General features: G+C 41.4%; 1 long non-coding RNA gene across 1 annotated transcript; it reads left to right on the forward strand.

The window, feature by feature from the left end:
* The first annotated feature begins 10,664 nt into the window (after positions 1-10,664).
* On the forward strand, positions 10,665-15,141 carry LOC123640492. Its single transcript, XR_006736000.1, has 3 exons — positions 10,665-10,702; positions 11,741-12,050; positions 15,015-15,141. It is a non-coding gene; the product is annotated as an uncharacterized LOC123640492 (long non-coding RNA).
* The last annotated feature ends 1,531 nt before the right edge of the window (positions 15,142-16,672 follow it).

Consider the following 16,672-nt stretch of genomic DNA (forward strand, 5'->3'; position numbering starts at 1 on the left):
AAGACTACATTTCCCAGGCTCCTTTGCGGCTAGATGTGGTCACATGACTGTGTTCTGGCCAGAGGTTTGTGAAAGAAGAGATGTGTCCTCGAAAGAAGGGATGAGTTCTCCTTCCTTTCCCCGTTCTACCAGCTGGGAGGCAGGTACTGTGGTGAACTACGCAGACCATGCAGATGGGGGTAACACTCTAAGAAAGGTGGGCACTACAAATTTGGGTTTCTAACACTACAGAGCAGCCATGATGTATGAGAGAGAAATAAACTTCAATTTTTTAAGTTATGGTTACTTGGTCTCCATTACTGCCATTGTGTCTATATCCTAAATAATACATGCAGGAATGAGGTTGAAAGCAGAAATGTCCCCACCACCCAAATCCTTTTCTTTGTGGCTGGAGTCCTGAAAAATGCCTGTGTGTGTGTGTGTGTGTGTGTGTGTGTGTATGATGTATTGTTTTTTTCTGTGTGTAGGCAGTCATTCATTTAATAATACAGTATTATATCCAGGCATCTTACCACACACACACACACACACACACACACACACACACACACACACACACACACAGACATCATAATTCCTCCCTTGAATGAACGTGTAGTCTAGAATCTGTAAATTTAGAGTATGAGAAGCACTATATGGCCAAATGAACAAGATAATGGACATCAGAAAGCTTCAGAAAGTGTATTGGCCACCATTTTAATTCTGCATCCATGAGTAACCCATGGAAGTAGAAAGATAGTCTCCAGAAAGACGAGAGATGGGAGTTGACTTCATTTGGTTTTCTCCACTGCATACAGAACACCCTACATCCGGGCTATTGGAGCAGGGTTCAGAGACCTCCTTCAGTTCTGTGTCAGGTTGCCCTCTCCATTGTCTTCCAGCTCTGTGTCAGCACCCCTCCCCCACCCTATCCAGGTGAAGCCCACGTTCTGGAGGCCTCTGTTATCTCGCAATCCTGGCCCTCCCTCAACCCTTGGGTGAGGCAGGCAGCCAACATCCCTGTCCCAGTTTTGCAGGCAGAGCAACCGAGTCATTTTTCTATTGTTACTGGACCAAAGTTACCCAGTGAGTCATCCTAAAGTCCTAGAACCGGATCCTAATTCTTGTTCCTGGCATCACTCATGGCGCTGAATTCCACCAAAGGTTCAAGAGGATGCTGGCCATTGAATAGCTCAGAGAGGAACTCATTTGTGTGTGACTCAGTCAAAAATAAGGATTAACTCTCTCTTGACACCTGCAGGCTCAAAAAAGAAAGGTGGAAATTGTGAATGTGTAAAATCATCATCCTATCATAGCAGGATTCTCAGCCTCTCAAAATATTCTGCAAATTCCCCAGTCCTGGCTTCCTCAGTACTAGGTTTTTAAATTTAAAAAAATATCTTATTTGCAATTGAGGCAATCAATTGTCTTCATTTGACAACAGAGTCATTTATGTGCATTTGGTTCTGAGAGAAAACTAAATTTATTTCCTTCTTTTCACAAGAGAATCTTTAAAGTATCTGGCAGAGGAAAAAAATGAGCTTGTTCATATAATAAAATTAGAAACACAAGGCACTTCAAACACAAGCTGTTCATATTTAGTAGGATGATGCTTTTTATGTAGCATTTTCTGCATGCTTAGAATTTCCTAAATTTTTTCCTTTCCTTGTGTTTTCCTTTGTGTCACATGTCTCCCTATTTATTAATCCTTTCACCAACCTTTTCAGCTGAGAAGGAGAGAGGCACAAGGTGTATCCTGGATTTAAAAGTAGCTACAGCATCGATTTGAAGGCAAGTTACAGCTTTTGTGCATTAAACTTGGCGATTTTATCCTTTGTTTCATAGCTGTGGGAGAAGGGACAGTTTTAGAAAAAAGAAATAGGAGTTTTTGTAGGGAATGTGGAATATTAAGATTGTCTTTCTTAAAATTATCACTTGCATCACCTCTTCAGTCTCTACCTGGGACCCTGTGAGTCAAGGTCCTTAAAGATGGACTCCGGGAAATTGCATTTTAACAAACTTCCCTGAAAGTCCTTATTTCCACTAAAAACTTCAGAGTCTCTGCTCCGAAGTGTCCATAGTCTTCAGGGGCTCTATGAAGCCCCTCACTGTGTATATAAAGTGTGATATGTGTGTATATGTGCATTTTTCTAAGGGAAATTTTCAAAGGGGTCTGTGACCCCAGAAAAAGTTCAGGCCCAGTACATAATGGCCCATAAATGTAAGAAAATAAGTCCAACCTCACTTAGTGAACAGGAAAATGCAAATTAAAATGAGATTATCCCTTTGCAGCCACAAATTTTTGAAAAATCAGTAGTGGTTGACAAAAATATGGAAACATAGGAAATCTTATATATTGCTGATGATACATTTTGGGGAGCAATTTGGCAATAGCTAGCAAAACTTTAAAATACATTCTCCTTACAACCCAGTAAGTCCACTTTTAAGTAAATACCAACTCTTAAACACACGAGCATGACATGTTTGAGGATATTATCTGGGGGTATTGTTTATAATCGCAAAAGACTGGAAACAACCTAAATATCCACTGTAGGGGCTGAAAGGGGGTGATCCCTTTCTTCCCCATCACAAGGGTCACAGCTGACACTCTATGACAAAAACATTTGATAAGACAAAAGCATAACAAATTTGTTTGATCACAGTTTTATGAAACACAAAGTCTTTAGAATGAAGACACATGCATACAGGGAAAACTGCCCATTTTTATGCTGAGGTTTGATGAAGAGTGTACATCTGTGTAGAAGTGTCACTGGACCAAAAAAGGTTTAATCTAATAGGAAGGGACTGAGGGGGAAAACTGAGCAAGGCTTGTCTGTTCAGATTCCTTTTTTTTCTTTTTTTTGAGATAGAGTCTTGCTCTGTTGCCCAGGTTAGAGTGCCGTGGCATCAGCCTCGCTCACAGCAACCTCAAACTCCTGGGCTCAAGAGATCCTCCTGCCTCAGCCTCTTGAGTAGCTGGGACTATAGGCATGCGCCACCATGCTTGGCTAATTTTTCTATTTTTAGTAGAGATGGGGTTTTGCTCTTGCTCAGGCTGATCTTGAACTCCTGAACTCAAGTGATCCTCCCGCCTCAGCCTCCCAGAGTGCTAAGATTATAGGCGTGAGCCACCATGCCCAGCCTGTTCAGATTCTTCTCGGCCTCTCTGCGTAGCATTTCTTTCTCCCAACTATGGGGTAGGACTCCTCTGGGATGAGGGTTTTAATTTCTTTATGGCCAATTGCTACACAGAAAGGTAGGGGGAGGTTAGAGTAATGGTTTTAGTTTTGTGGCTGGCTTTGGGAGAGAGGATTCCATTTCCATGACCCGCCTTGAGGAAGAGGAATTCTAGTTTCTATGCCTAGCCTTGAGGAAGAATGAGGGGCCAGAGACAGGAGGGTAGGAGGAAGTCAGAGAGAAATTTTGCTTCTGAGGCTGCTACTGAGATCTGCACTTTGGGGTATCATTTTCTGATCCCCAGTACCACCCATAGGGGAATGAAAAAATAAAATGTAGTATTATCAATGATAGATTATTATAAAGTACTTACAAGGAATGACCTAAATCCATATATTAATAATATTGAAAATATTAATAATAATAGTTAATACTTACATGGTTCTTATTGGCAACAATAAAACTAGATATCAAAGCACACTATTGAGTGAAAAAAGCACATTAAAATGATACAACATTATGATTAAAAGAAAAAAAATAATATTTATATGGGTTACTGACACACAGGTATGGTAAAAGTAGAGAAGGTGGATTTCACAAACATACACAAAATTCTCCCTAAGGCTAGTTTAGGGTAGCACTAAGGAGGATTTACAAGGATGAGGGCATTTGAGTCTGCTTCAGCTGTATCAGAGATCTGTTATCTGCAAAAGACCTGTAATTAAACAGTTATGTTTGCTGTACTCACAAAACCAATCGGCCAGAGAAGACAGTATGAAGTGTGAGTGCTCAGTGGCAGTGCGGTGCAAGACAGACAGAAGGGAGCAGGGACAGAGGGACTCCATGCAGCTGTGGGGGTGGTTCAGGCAGAAGGGTTTTGTGTAGTGCCAGTAAGATTTAACACAGAGGGCAGAATCACAGGAGTCGTACTGTCTGGGCGCTCCTAGAGATGCAACCTCCAGAGAAAGAATGTCACCCTGGGGGGCCACAAATGGAGAATCAAAGATACACGCGTGAACACACACACACACACACACACACACACACACACACACACACACACGGCCAGGCCAAGGTCCAGAAACAGAGACTCTCTATTAAGCTTCTTGTGACTGCAAGATTAATCCATCCTTCCTGGGAGGAATTGGGAAGACATTAGCAGTCTCTCTTAGGATATCTGGAAGTCTCATTTGTTTAGTTATAAATTTTAGAGGAAGTGACTAATTGAACTGGTCTCAATTCTGACAAACAAAGAGGAATTATATAGTGAAGTGCAAATTACTGAACCTTTGGAAGAAGGCCATGATGTCTTCAAAGAATTCACGATATCCAGGGAGTATAGGGCTCACTGTTGTTAGGCATTTGCCCTAAAATTCAGGTTGGGAAAACTATGAAAACTCAACATATGCAATTTTGACTTAACAAAAGAAAATGTCTTTCTCTCCCCACCCCCTACACAGAGAAAAAAATAAAAGAAAAAAAAAAAGGGCTAGGGAAAAAATAGCATGGCTACTCCAGGAATTCTCTTTGCAACTGGATTTCAAATTTAGAGCTCTTTCTCTCCTACTTCTCTGTCCTCTTTGCCTACAGGATTAAGTGTGACCCACACGGATCTCTGCATTTGGTCCTGTGCCCCTCCAGTCCACCCTACACTCCACCACCCAGACTCCTCATCCTTCATTTCTGTGATGTCAACCTTTGCACATGCTTCATGCTTTGCTTGGAACAACTTCTCTCTGACCCTGCTTTGCCTGGAAAAGCCCAGGTGTCCTTCAAGAACGAGCTCAAAGTTCCTCTGCTAAGGCTTCCCTGAAAGAGGAGCAGCTAAGGCTTCCCTGAAAGAGGAGTAGCACGTCATCTATACACCTGGTTACTCACCACACAAATGCCGATCGAGGCCTATTAATGCCCTTCAGCCAAAGACCACTAGCACCACACCAATAATCAAAGAAGCTGGGTTTATTACTCAGTAACCAAGAGAGAAGGGAGAACATACAGTATGGAGACACTGTGCCAATGTCGGTCCTAGAAAGAAACTGTTATAAGATTTGGGCTTTGGTTGGATGATTTGGGGAGGGTCTACAGAATCAAGGATTTGCTCTACATTGGACACCATCAGAAATCTGGGAAATTTTATGACTGAGTATTTTGTGGGTGGGATAGTGACCTTGTTTTTGATTGTGCATGGACAAAATTATATAGTGACCTTGTTTTGTTTCATTTTATCATGTTTAGAATAAGCTTGTGTGAGGTTGGTATTCTGTGAAATTGTTTATGTCCAACAGGGGAACAAAATGGCCTGGCTGTGTCAGACCAGCTTGTAGTAATATTGTGGTCTAGCTGTGATTATTTCTGGATGTCTGGATGTCAGGGGCTGCTTTTTCCTTTCTCTGCATCTACAATGCATGAGTCATTGGACCGTGACATTATTCATACGTCTTTTACATCACTTAGCATGTTGTATTATGTAGTAATGTTAGGTCTTAAGTTCCATTCCAACCCTCTCTCACTGTGGGGCAGCCATGGGATGTGGGTGGGGCTGACCCTAGTTCTAGGATGGGCCCCACTTTGTCAAGAACATCCAGTGACTTGTTCAGGGATGGGCACTGCAGATCCAGTTCTGTGGAAACAACACTGAGATTTGCAGGCAGGAGGTACAGTGGAGGGCTCGCAAGAACAGTGGAAGGGAGAGAGAAAAGTCTGATGGGGCAGAGGGAGAAATTGACCTGTCATGTGATTACAACAGAGGCCTCATCTGATTCCCCCTTGGCAGCTTTGTGCTGGGATGACCCTTCAGAGATGTCTGAATTGAGGTGGGGCCAGACTTTCATACTCACCCGCTGACTGGCCATTAGAGGCAGTTTTCTGCCAAGATGAGCAGTATCCTTGGGTCTGGAAGCTCCCTTTAGCCAGAACAATGCCTTGGTAGCCATCGTCAACTAACACTCCCAGGTGGGAGAATGAGGATCTGAGTTCCGAAGGGAACATTTGGCTATCAGAGGTACTACCATGGGCAAATATGAATAAGCTATTAATATTTTCTCATCTTGCTAATAATTGCACCTTTTAGAGGGTAGGTTTTTGGTTCTAATTCTATCTGTCTTAGTCCATTTGGGCTGCTATAACAAAATGCCTTAGACTGGGTAATTTATAAACAATAGAAATTTATTGTTCACAGTTCCAGAGGCTAGGAAGTCCAAAATCAAGGTGCTAGCAGATTCAGTGCCTGATAAGGGCCCATTCTTCATACTGCACCTTCTTGCTGTGTCCTCACGTGGTAGAAAGGTCAAGGGCACTCCCTTCAACCTCTTTAATAAGGGCACTGATCTTAATCATGGGGTGGAGCCCTTATGACTTAATCACTTCCCTCAAAGGCCCTACCTCTTAATACTATCACATGGGTACTAAGTTCCAACATATGAATTTTAGAGGGACAACAACATTCAGATCACTGTCCAACAAGAAGCACTTAGTAGGTGAAAGGAAGAGTCTTGGGAGACAGTGGCTACTCCATATTTAAATTAAACATGTTGCCCAAGGCTAAGCCAGCTGGGAGTGATATTTCCTGGGTACAGCAATTATTTCAGCAGAGCTCAGGATTTTTTTTTTTTTTTAAATAGTAGAAGAGAAGCATGCTAGACACTAGCAAGAAAGTATATAGTCCCAGTGGCTGGTCACATCAGGACAAAATCAGCATACAGAGGATGGAAGGACTAGGAGAAGTGTGGAGAAATTGAGAATAGTAATAGCATGCTATAGCTAGCCTGCATCAGGTGAGAGGTGGTTGTGCACATCTCTTCCCAACTCTGTCTTCAGTGACTTTATGTTGGTAGCTTGAACTAGGTCATGGTGGTGGAAGCATTTACACCGTGGAAATCGGTAAACTATATAAATCAAGATTCTCTTCTTTCCAAAGAGTCAGTTAGTTGTTATATACTTTCTAGCACAATTCTGATAGAAACCTAATCAAACCATGCCTGAAGGCTGATCTACCTCTGGACTTTTTAGTTATATGAATTAATAAATTCTCTTTATTGTGCAAAATATTTTGACTCCTAATCACTGCAGATAATATAATTTATCTGTTTGTGTATGGTTTCTCTAATAAGCTGTAAGCTTCCTAAAAGTCAGGGAACATATTTATCTTTGAATTTTCAGTGTCAGTACATATGGTACCCAATATATATTGAATAAATGAAGCAGAATGGTCCTTGAACTGAAAATGATTGAGCAAACATTAATATGAGGGAAATGGATAGTCAAAATGGGTGAAAGTATAGGTATTTAAACTAGTCCAATTCTTCTGGTATGGATGAGAAAAAGGAAACAGCACTTTTGCGCTTTTGAGCACTTTTCTCTCTCTCTTTCAGGTACAGTGGATGTAGACTCTGGTGTTAGACAGTCTTGACTCAGCTGCTTAACAGCTGTGATCTTAGACAAGTTGTCCCTCACATTCCTAAGCCTCGGTTTCCTCATCTGTAAAGTGGGCAAAACAATGCCATCCTCAGCGTGAAAGAGAAGATGCATGAAGAGCACTGAACCCAGGGCCTGGTACAGAGAAGAGATGGCAGCCATTTTTTGCTGCTGTTCTCAGAGCAGATGTTGCTTTGTTATTACATTTCCTGTTGTTGCAACCCCCTTCCTTTTATCGCCTTTGTCCTGGTTCATGAATTTGGATGGGAAAACACTGCGTTTTTATGTTATCTAACCTCTCATTGAAATCTTGCTTTTGCTTCTATTAAGAATGTAGGCAAGAAACAGCAGTGGCATGAGCAGTGCCTGCTACTCAGTTGCCACATTAATCACAGATCTTTTCATATCACTTGATAGTGTTGCAGACATCTGGGAACATTGTTTCTCCTAACACTCTGTGAAATGACGGTAGTTATCTGACCTTTCACCAGATATTATTATTTAAAGCATAGTGGGGAACTTGCAGCCTTAAGGCCACACGTGGCCTTCTAGGTCTTTAAGTGGGGTCTTTTGACTGAATCCAAGTTTTATAGAACAAATCCTTTTATTTTTATTAATACGCTTTTGTTTGTCTTTTATATCTTTATTTTAAAAATGAACATATTTAAACTACCAAAGAATAAAATAAGTTTCAATGAAATAATCCTCCCAGATTGACCAGCACAATTACATAGAACATGAGTAAGCCATAAGGGCTAAACTGACAGTGGCTGTGCTCATGATTTAGTTCTAACTTCCCCTGCCTAACTGGTGCCACTACCGCACAAGGCTGGCTGGCGAGAGTTTATGGGGGTCGAGTACGCCAGACTGTGATCAACATTTTTTTCTTTTTTTTTGCGATGGAGTCTCACTCTGTTGCCTGGGCTAGAGTGAGTGCCGTGGCATCAGCCTAGCTCACAGCAACCTCAAACTCCTGGGCTTAAGCGATCCTACTGCCTCAGCCTCCCGAGTAGCTGGGACTACAGGCATGTGCCACCATGCCCGGCTAATTTTTTTCTATATATATTTTTAGTTGTCCAGCTAATTTCTTTCTATTTTCAGTAGAGACGGGGTCTCGCTCTTGCTCAGGCTGGTCTCGAACTCCTGACCTCAGGCGATCCTCCTGCCTCAGCCTCCCAGAGTGCTAGGATTATAGGTGTGAGCCACCACGCCCGGCCCTGTTATCAACTTTTGACAATGGTGCAATGCACTGTGTTTCTGTTTGAAGCGAAATTTGTGAATAGTTGCACAGCTCCACAGTATTTTTTAATTCTTTCTGCTTAACAGCCCATCATGTCAAAGAAGATCAAGAAAACGCTGAAGGAAGAAAACATATTTTAATGAGGATCGGGAATTGCAGTATTACCTTGTTTTGTTAAAGATAAGATGATTTGCTTGCTTTGTGATACTGCAATATTAACGTTAAAGAAATTCAATGCTCATCAGCATTATAACACTCATAAGGACCACAAATATTTTAAATTAGGGGGAGAGGCACGAAAGGTTGTATTGCAGAAATTAAAAGATGAAAAGCAAAAGCAAAGACAATTCTTTCAAGCAGTCATAATGCCACTGAAGCAACTTACATGGTAGCTTATACCCTCAGGGGAAAAAGGAAGCCATTCAATGATGCAGAAATTGTGAAAGAATGCATTGTCAAAGTTGTAGGATGCTTAGACCCTGATAACGCTTCAAAGTAAAAACAACTGCCTCTTTCAAGGAGAACCCTAACTGATTGGCAGCATGAAATAGCCTTCAACTGAACAGAACAACTCCACGCAATACTTCAAAAGGAAAAATATGTATTATTCAGTTGCTTTGGATGAATCAACTGACCCTACTCATTCGGTACAGGTTTTATACCTCATTTGGGTCATAACAGAATATTTTCTTTGCTAGGAATAGTTATTTGCTTTGGGCACTCTTGTGAACAGAACAAGGGGGAATAGATATGAATATCTCCAATAACTTTCAAGATAAATGTTGTGAAGTTGGATTGAATTTGACAAGTTTAGTGAGTGTTTGTATAGACGGTGCACCATGACAAGAAAACATGATGGGTTTATTGCACAGGAAAAAAAGTATTAATAGATCCAGATACTCTCACTTCTTTTCATTGTATCATCCATCAGCAAAATCTCTGTACTAAAGCTACTGTTTTACTTGACACTTTGCAACAAGTTATAAGTATTGTTAACTATATTTGTGCAAATGCAACAGGGCATTGACAGTTTCTTAACATGCTCAAGTTGAATGATGAAGTATTCAGTGTGGATTTGCCTTATCATTCCAAAGTGCATTGGCTATCGCAGGGACAGGTGTTAGTCAAAATTTTATCTCTGTGAGAGCAGATAGTTAAATTTTATGAAGAAAAGAATCAGCAATGTGAATTATTTAAAGATGATTTCTATAGGAATGCAGAATTTCTGTGTGATATTATGTCAAATCAAAATGACTTGAATATCTCTTTGCAAGGTAAAACTAAGTCTATATATTAATATGATATCTGGCAAAAAACCCAAGCATTTTGAAAAAAGTTATTTTTTTCAAAACATTTCTTCTTCAAAATGAAATTTCTGATGAACATTTTCGCCAGTTAGCAAAGGGCATTGATGAGCAGGATGATATATGTGAATCATTTGAAGAATACTTAGTTATTATAGACCTATTAATTGGAGAACACTATGAAAGGCTCACTGACTTTGAGAATCATGACTTTACACTCAAATTAGAATTTCAGCCTCACCTAGTTGATATCACCAAGGCACTTAAAGAGCTACAGATGGAATTGATTGAGCACTCAGTAGATGACATTTTAAAGTCATTGTGTGAGGCTAAGAAAGATCCAGTTGAAATATGGAAAGATGCAGAATACCCACGCCTTCGGCAACATACCTGAAAGATGCTTTCTTGCTTTTCAACCACTTATTGCTGCGAATCTACATTCTCCTACCTACCCCTAATCAAGACTCTCTTAAGGTCATAAATGACTGATACCCATCTAGAGGATCAACTGAAACTGTGGACCTCCATGCTGCAACCAAATATTCAAGTGTTTTCCATCAAAAAGCAGACACAACAAAGTCATTAAAAGGTTAGTTAACTTTAAAATTAACAAATAGTTTTTATTTTTTGAAATTAAGTACATAGTAGTTAGATTTTTACAAAATAGTGTACATTTTTAAATAAGTATATTTAATTGAAGTATCTTGAATGCAGCCTTATTTGATTACAGCTAAATTCAATGTGGCATTCCAACATGAAAATTTCCCCATTCCTGATTTAAAGCATTGATAAAGGAGAAGAAATATTACTATACATATTATAAAAATATTTGATAACTATAAGGTTGTAATTGATTTCCTTTGTAGTTTTATGTATTTTATTTCATACCTAATACCATTATTCTGAGGAGTCTGTAGGCTTCATCAGCCTGCCAAAGCCTCTGCCTGGGGCCATGTTGCTTCAGTGGCTGGTCAGCTGGTTGGGTAAAGAACAATAAAGGCTGTAGGGAGCAACTTGTGGGATCAGTTCACTTCACCCCAAGCCCATCTGTTTGGCAGAAAACAATGCCCCATGGGCAATGGATTATGTCTTGGCATTGCATTTTGGGAGGGGTGGGGTCTTTTGGACATGGAACTTGCTGGCTACAAAGCACAATAAATGCAGGAATTAATCCCTTGTAACTGGGAGATTTCTCAGCAGTTCCTCATTCTGTTTCTCTGTCAGCCTGGCCCTCTTGGTCTATGTCCAGTAAGTCTCCCCATTTCCTGTTCCCTTTTCTCTCTCTGCACCCCTGCTCATCTCCCTCCTCTCTCTCTCTCTCTCTCTCTCTCTTTCCTTTTCCTTTCCTTTAATTCGTTCCTCCCCATTTCTTTGGGGAGAAAGGTGTAGAAAACACTGAATGCAGTCACTGGGCACCTGGTGGACATTCTTCTGTCTGCCTGGCCTTGTGTTCTTGGCACTGCTATGTGCTAGCCCCTTTCTGTCATCACGCAAACACACATACGCACTCCCCCTCATTCTCTCCCTGACACACACACCTCGGGAAGATTATATTTATAATACCTTGGGGCAGTTCCAAATGCCAGTATTAATTTAAGAGCACACTTGTGTCTCTTGCTTGGAACAGCCTGAATTTTCCACTGGCTTGGAGTTTCGATGTTCTTCCGGCTCAGAGAGGAGTGAGAGCCTCCGGGGGACCAGCCACGTGTCGCAGCGCTATCAACTTTCTGCTCTGAGGGCCGTGCTCACTGGACATTTGCTGAAGGACATACAGCCACGTTTGGCCCAAGCAGCTCATGTAGTGCCTTTTCAAATAAGACCTGGTGAAGGGAAAGGCATCTGGAGGGGAGGCACCAGGTGTCCAGTGAGAATGGAGCCTACAGGGCTGACACAGGCTGTCAGAAATTGATCCATTTTCTGGGCCTAGAGGAGAAGAGGTGGGTATTGAAACCAGTTAATCACTGAAAAGATAACTTATAACTCCCACTCAATATCTGGCAATTAATCTGAATTTACTTCCAGTTGGGAGTGGCAGCTGAAAGCTCTCATTTCTCAAGACTGGACTGAAGGCTGCCTTTATGCATAGGTAGACTTGGGCAGTTCCTCTCTTCTTCCTTGTATTTAGCTGTTCCATGAAATAGTCTTAAAAGTGTTCAAAGACAGCCATTCCACAATTAGAGCTATGGCTTGAAATCCTCATTCCTGTGAGAGTCGACACACTGGCTTTAATTCACACTAAAGTGTATGTGACTAACCTAAGATTCTTTCCTTTTCTTGCAAACAGTTTTGCTAAATAGAAATATGAGGGAGGGCAGAAGAGAGAGGAGTAGGGGGAGAGGCTGACACTTGAGAGGGAATTGGGTGGAAGGACAAAGAAATGGGATGTCGGAGATTGTATAACTTTATAGTAGTGCTCAGAGTTGACCCCAGTTAATTTCAAGAGATAATTGCTCAGTTTACTTATGGATTTCTCCCTACAAGTTTCTAGCACTCGGGTTCAACTAGACCTTACATTGGTTGGTTTTCTTAGCCTCTCGTAAGAAAGCCTCTTTCGTGGGTAAAATGGGAAGGGGGCAAGAGGGAGGGGTTTTACTAAAATGGATCAGAACCATTGCTCAGAGGATGTTTCATTGCCTTCCGTGTAATTTCAGCAGATGTCATTTCAAACCAAGTTAAAATCCTCTTCCCTTTGCAGTAAACAAATCTTGGAAGAATTCTTTCTGACTGAGCACTTTCCAAGCCACCATTCTTTAAGCAGAATTTATTTGAACAATTTGATGTTGATTTCTAGTCTGTGTACCATTTGGATCCTGTATGGGTCCCTGAGCAAAGGGGCTTAATATGTTACATGTTGCATATGTAAATATTGCCTGATTTTAGCTGTTCACTGAGCTCCCAGGTCAAAAGAGGGGTTACCGTTGATGGAAAAGTATCACTTCCAATACAGGATGTGCTGTGTGCATTAGTGATATCTAACACATTCAGTAAACAATCTGTGCATGTATACGCGAACTTATCAGCACAGTTGTGTAAACTTTGCAATAACATTCACGTTTTACTCTGCCCAACTTTATAACTTCCTGTGCAAGTAAAGAACACAGAAAAGAAGGGAATGTGTCATAGGGGCATCCTCTGTGAGGCTTCCCCCTCTGTCATCTGGAAGGGATGAGGGAGGTTGAATTCAAGGTCACTGCCCCAGGACAGAGAGAAGGAAGAGAAGAGTTTTTCTCAGGCTCTTTTCCTTTTGATAGGAGAGTGAGTCTCTGGCCCCAGATTCTACTGGGGTAACATAGAAAAATTGTGCTTCACTACTACTGGAAAAAAAATTTCATTGTTTGTAAACTGGGAATAATAATATATTTTGTACAGAATTAAGAATTAATGTGATAGGCTATAAAAGTACCTAACATGATGCCTGGCACTTAGTAGTCACTCAATTATTGTTTGTTTCTTTCTGTCTGTCACCAGGTATAGTTTTGCATTTTACATTTAAGTCTTTGATCCATTTTGAGTTAATGTTTGGGAAAGGTGTAAGGTCTTTATTTAGATTCTTCTTCTTGTTCTTTTTTTTTTTTGCATGTGGATGTCCAGTTCTTCCAGCACCATTTGTTGGAAAGACTATCCCTTCTCCATTGAATTGCCTTTGTTCCTTTGCCAAAAATCAACGATTCTATCTGTATGGGTTTTCTTCTGGGCTCTCTATTCTGTTCCATTTAGTCATTTGTCTATTCCTTCACTAATACCATACGTTTTGATCAGTGGAAAGCTTTTTAAAACCCCTAAAGCCCTGTCCCCACAGGAGGCAGTGTGAGTAGAGGCAGTGACTAACGAGAGACTGACGATATTTCCCCAGCTCTTATCTTCTCCCTGCTGTGTGTGAATTACAGGATGGGATTCCTAGTCTGTTAGGAGGGGAAGTGAAGGGGGTTGGTAGACTTGCTCTCTTCCTTCCTGTTGATTTAGAAGACAGGGCTTGTTCAAAAATGTCTGGTTGGTTAATCTCTGCTTTTTCGGAATTTAAGGACCTAATGGTGACACTTTGCTACTGGCAACTCAAGCATTATATATTCTGTTACTTTTATATATTTTGTTATTTTGTTGCTTATTATGGACAATGAAATTGTTGCCTTTTTGCTGCTCAGTCCAGGCACGCCTCATGACTGCCCATCATAGCCATAGCTGACATTTGTCCTGCGCTTTAGCAAGTGGCTCTCAAAGTACGGTCCGCAATTAGCACACCCCTGGGAAGTCGTTTGAAGTACAAATTCCCAGGCCCTCCTCCCAGATCTAATAAATCCAACCTCTGGGATAAAGCCAAGTAAATCTGTGTTTTAACAAAAAAAAAAAAAAAAAAAAAAAAAAGCACATGGCCAAGTGCCTTTGAGAACCACTAACCTTGAGTTTACAACAAAATTTTCATTCATTTAGTAGCACATTCTCACATTATTCTCCCAGATAGATGACACGATCTCCCACCTTCACTTCAGAGCTGGAGAAATGGAGGCTTAGAGATGTGTTGAGAGGGGCCTGGAACTGGCCTCTCTATGAGCTTTCATAGTTTTTGTATTTGTTTTTTTTTTTTTTTTTTTTTGAGACAGCCTTCCTCTGTCACCTGGGCTAGAGTGCTATGGCGTCATCATAGCTCCCTGCAACCTCCAACTCCTGGGCTCAGCCATCCTCCTCCCTCAGCCTCTCTAGTATCTGGGACTATAGGTAGGCACCACCATGCCTGGCTAAATTTTTTCTATTTTTAGTAGAGACAGGGTCTGGCTCTTGCTCAGGCTGGTCTCAAACTCCTGAGCTTAAGCGATCCCCCCGCCTCAGCCTCCCAGAGTGCTAGGTTTACAGGTGGGAGCCACTGGGCCCGGCCTCATAGTGATATTTTTCCCACTGCATTTCAGGGCTCATCATAGGGTGCCCCCTGCCGTGGCTGGCCTGCTGGGAGGGAGCCATCCTTTAACACTTCTTGGAACATGACCCCACCCTTCGGAAGGAGAGTATCACGCGCTCAGCTGCCTGCCTCACCTGCTACCCTCTCCTGCTCTCCGGAGTTCTCTCTTCCCTCCCCCTAGCCCTCCTCCTCCCTTTCTCTGCAGGTGTAGCTGTGTGGATGCCTTTTCTTTGCAGAGGAACTGTGCAGCCTGAGAAGCACTGGGTGGATGGGAGGACCTCCCTTGGAAACTTGAAAATGAGCTCTCTGAAGGGACAAAGCCCTGGAGGTGTGCCCCTTAGGGCACGGAGCAAAGGCTTGCCTGTTTATTTAGAATGTGGACTTGGAGTCAGGACAGGAGGTTTATGAACACGGAGAAGGAATTTAGTTGAGTTTGTGGCCTTGTGCTGACTCTTTTGGGGAAGTTGAGTGGCGTGAATAAGAAATCTTTCATGAGAGAAAAAAAAATCAGTTTTAGTGAAGTAAATATAGGTTCCCTTTCATTTGTGAATGTATTTCTTCTGTTTGTTGTTACTCCACTCCTAAGACGCATACACACACCCACAGATTGAGATTCCTTTGTCTATCCATCTACTGTGATCTGTGTCGCTTTCTCTCAAGGAGGCACAACAACTTGGTATCTGCCAGCGTGGCAGTAGGCTCTGGCTGTCATAGGCAGTGTAGGTGGTGGCCTTCTGTTAGTTGATAATTAATGACTGGCAGCATGTGCCCCTCATTCTGTGGTACACACACACACACACACACACACACACACACACACACACAGAAGTTAGGCCTTTTTAACTTCCAAGAGTCTTTCGGACATATAAAATTTGCCTTAGTCAAAAGTTTAAAATAACAACTGAAATAATGGACGAAATCCATTCAGGCAGCTTGGTGGTTTAAAGCAAAATGGAATTTTCTACTTTTTGAAAAGTATTTAATATATTGCCAAGAATAAAGCTAAATGGGCAAAGCAAGACCTACTCCTCCCTACTGAGTAGGAAATAAAATTGTGCATATTGGGTGACGTCTTGAAGGTGTTTTTACTGCTTGGGAAAAGATGCCCCAGAGACCCAGGCTGTTCATGGTAAGACTGAACATGAGGTCAAAATGTGAATTAAATAACACCGTGGCTAAGTTGGCTGAGAGTGAGTCAGCAGGACTTTGTGAACCATTCATTACCCCAGTGAAACATCCCTAATAAAATATCTATTTCCTCTCTCTTTTGACCTTGGGCAGTCTGTAAAGGACAGTGCCCTTTGTTTGTGATGATCTAATTTCTAAATACATGTCCTGCCCTTATATATTGCTGGTGGGAATGTACAATGGCACAGCTGCTGGGAAAGACAGTTTGGTGGTTCCTTAAAAAGATAAACACAAAGTTATGTGTGTTTATCGCCCAGAATATTCTACTTCTAGATATATATATAATATGCATATATTATATATATATATAGTCAAAATAATTGAAAACATATTGAAAGGGGCAGCCTTGCAAAATAACAGGAAAACACCTAACTCCACCTGGGAAAATACCTAATCTCACCTAGGAAAATACCTAATCCTACAATTTTCCCAGTAACGGTTAAAGATCAATCCTACCAGTTCTCTCAGTAACAGACACTC

The sequence above is a fragment of the Lemur catta genome, chromosome 6 (assembly GCF_020740605.2).
Source record: "Lemur catta isolate mLemCat1 chromosome 6, mLemCat1.pri, whole genome shotgun sequence".
NCBI lineage: Eukaryota > Metazoa > Chordata > Mammalia > Primates > Lemuridae > Lemur > Lemur catta.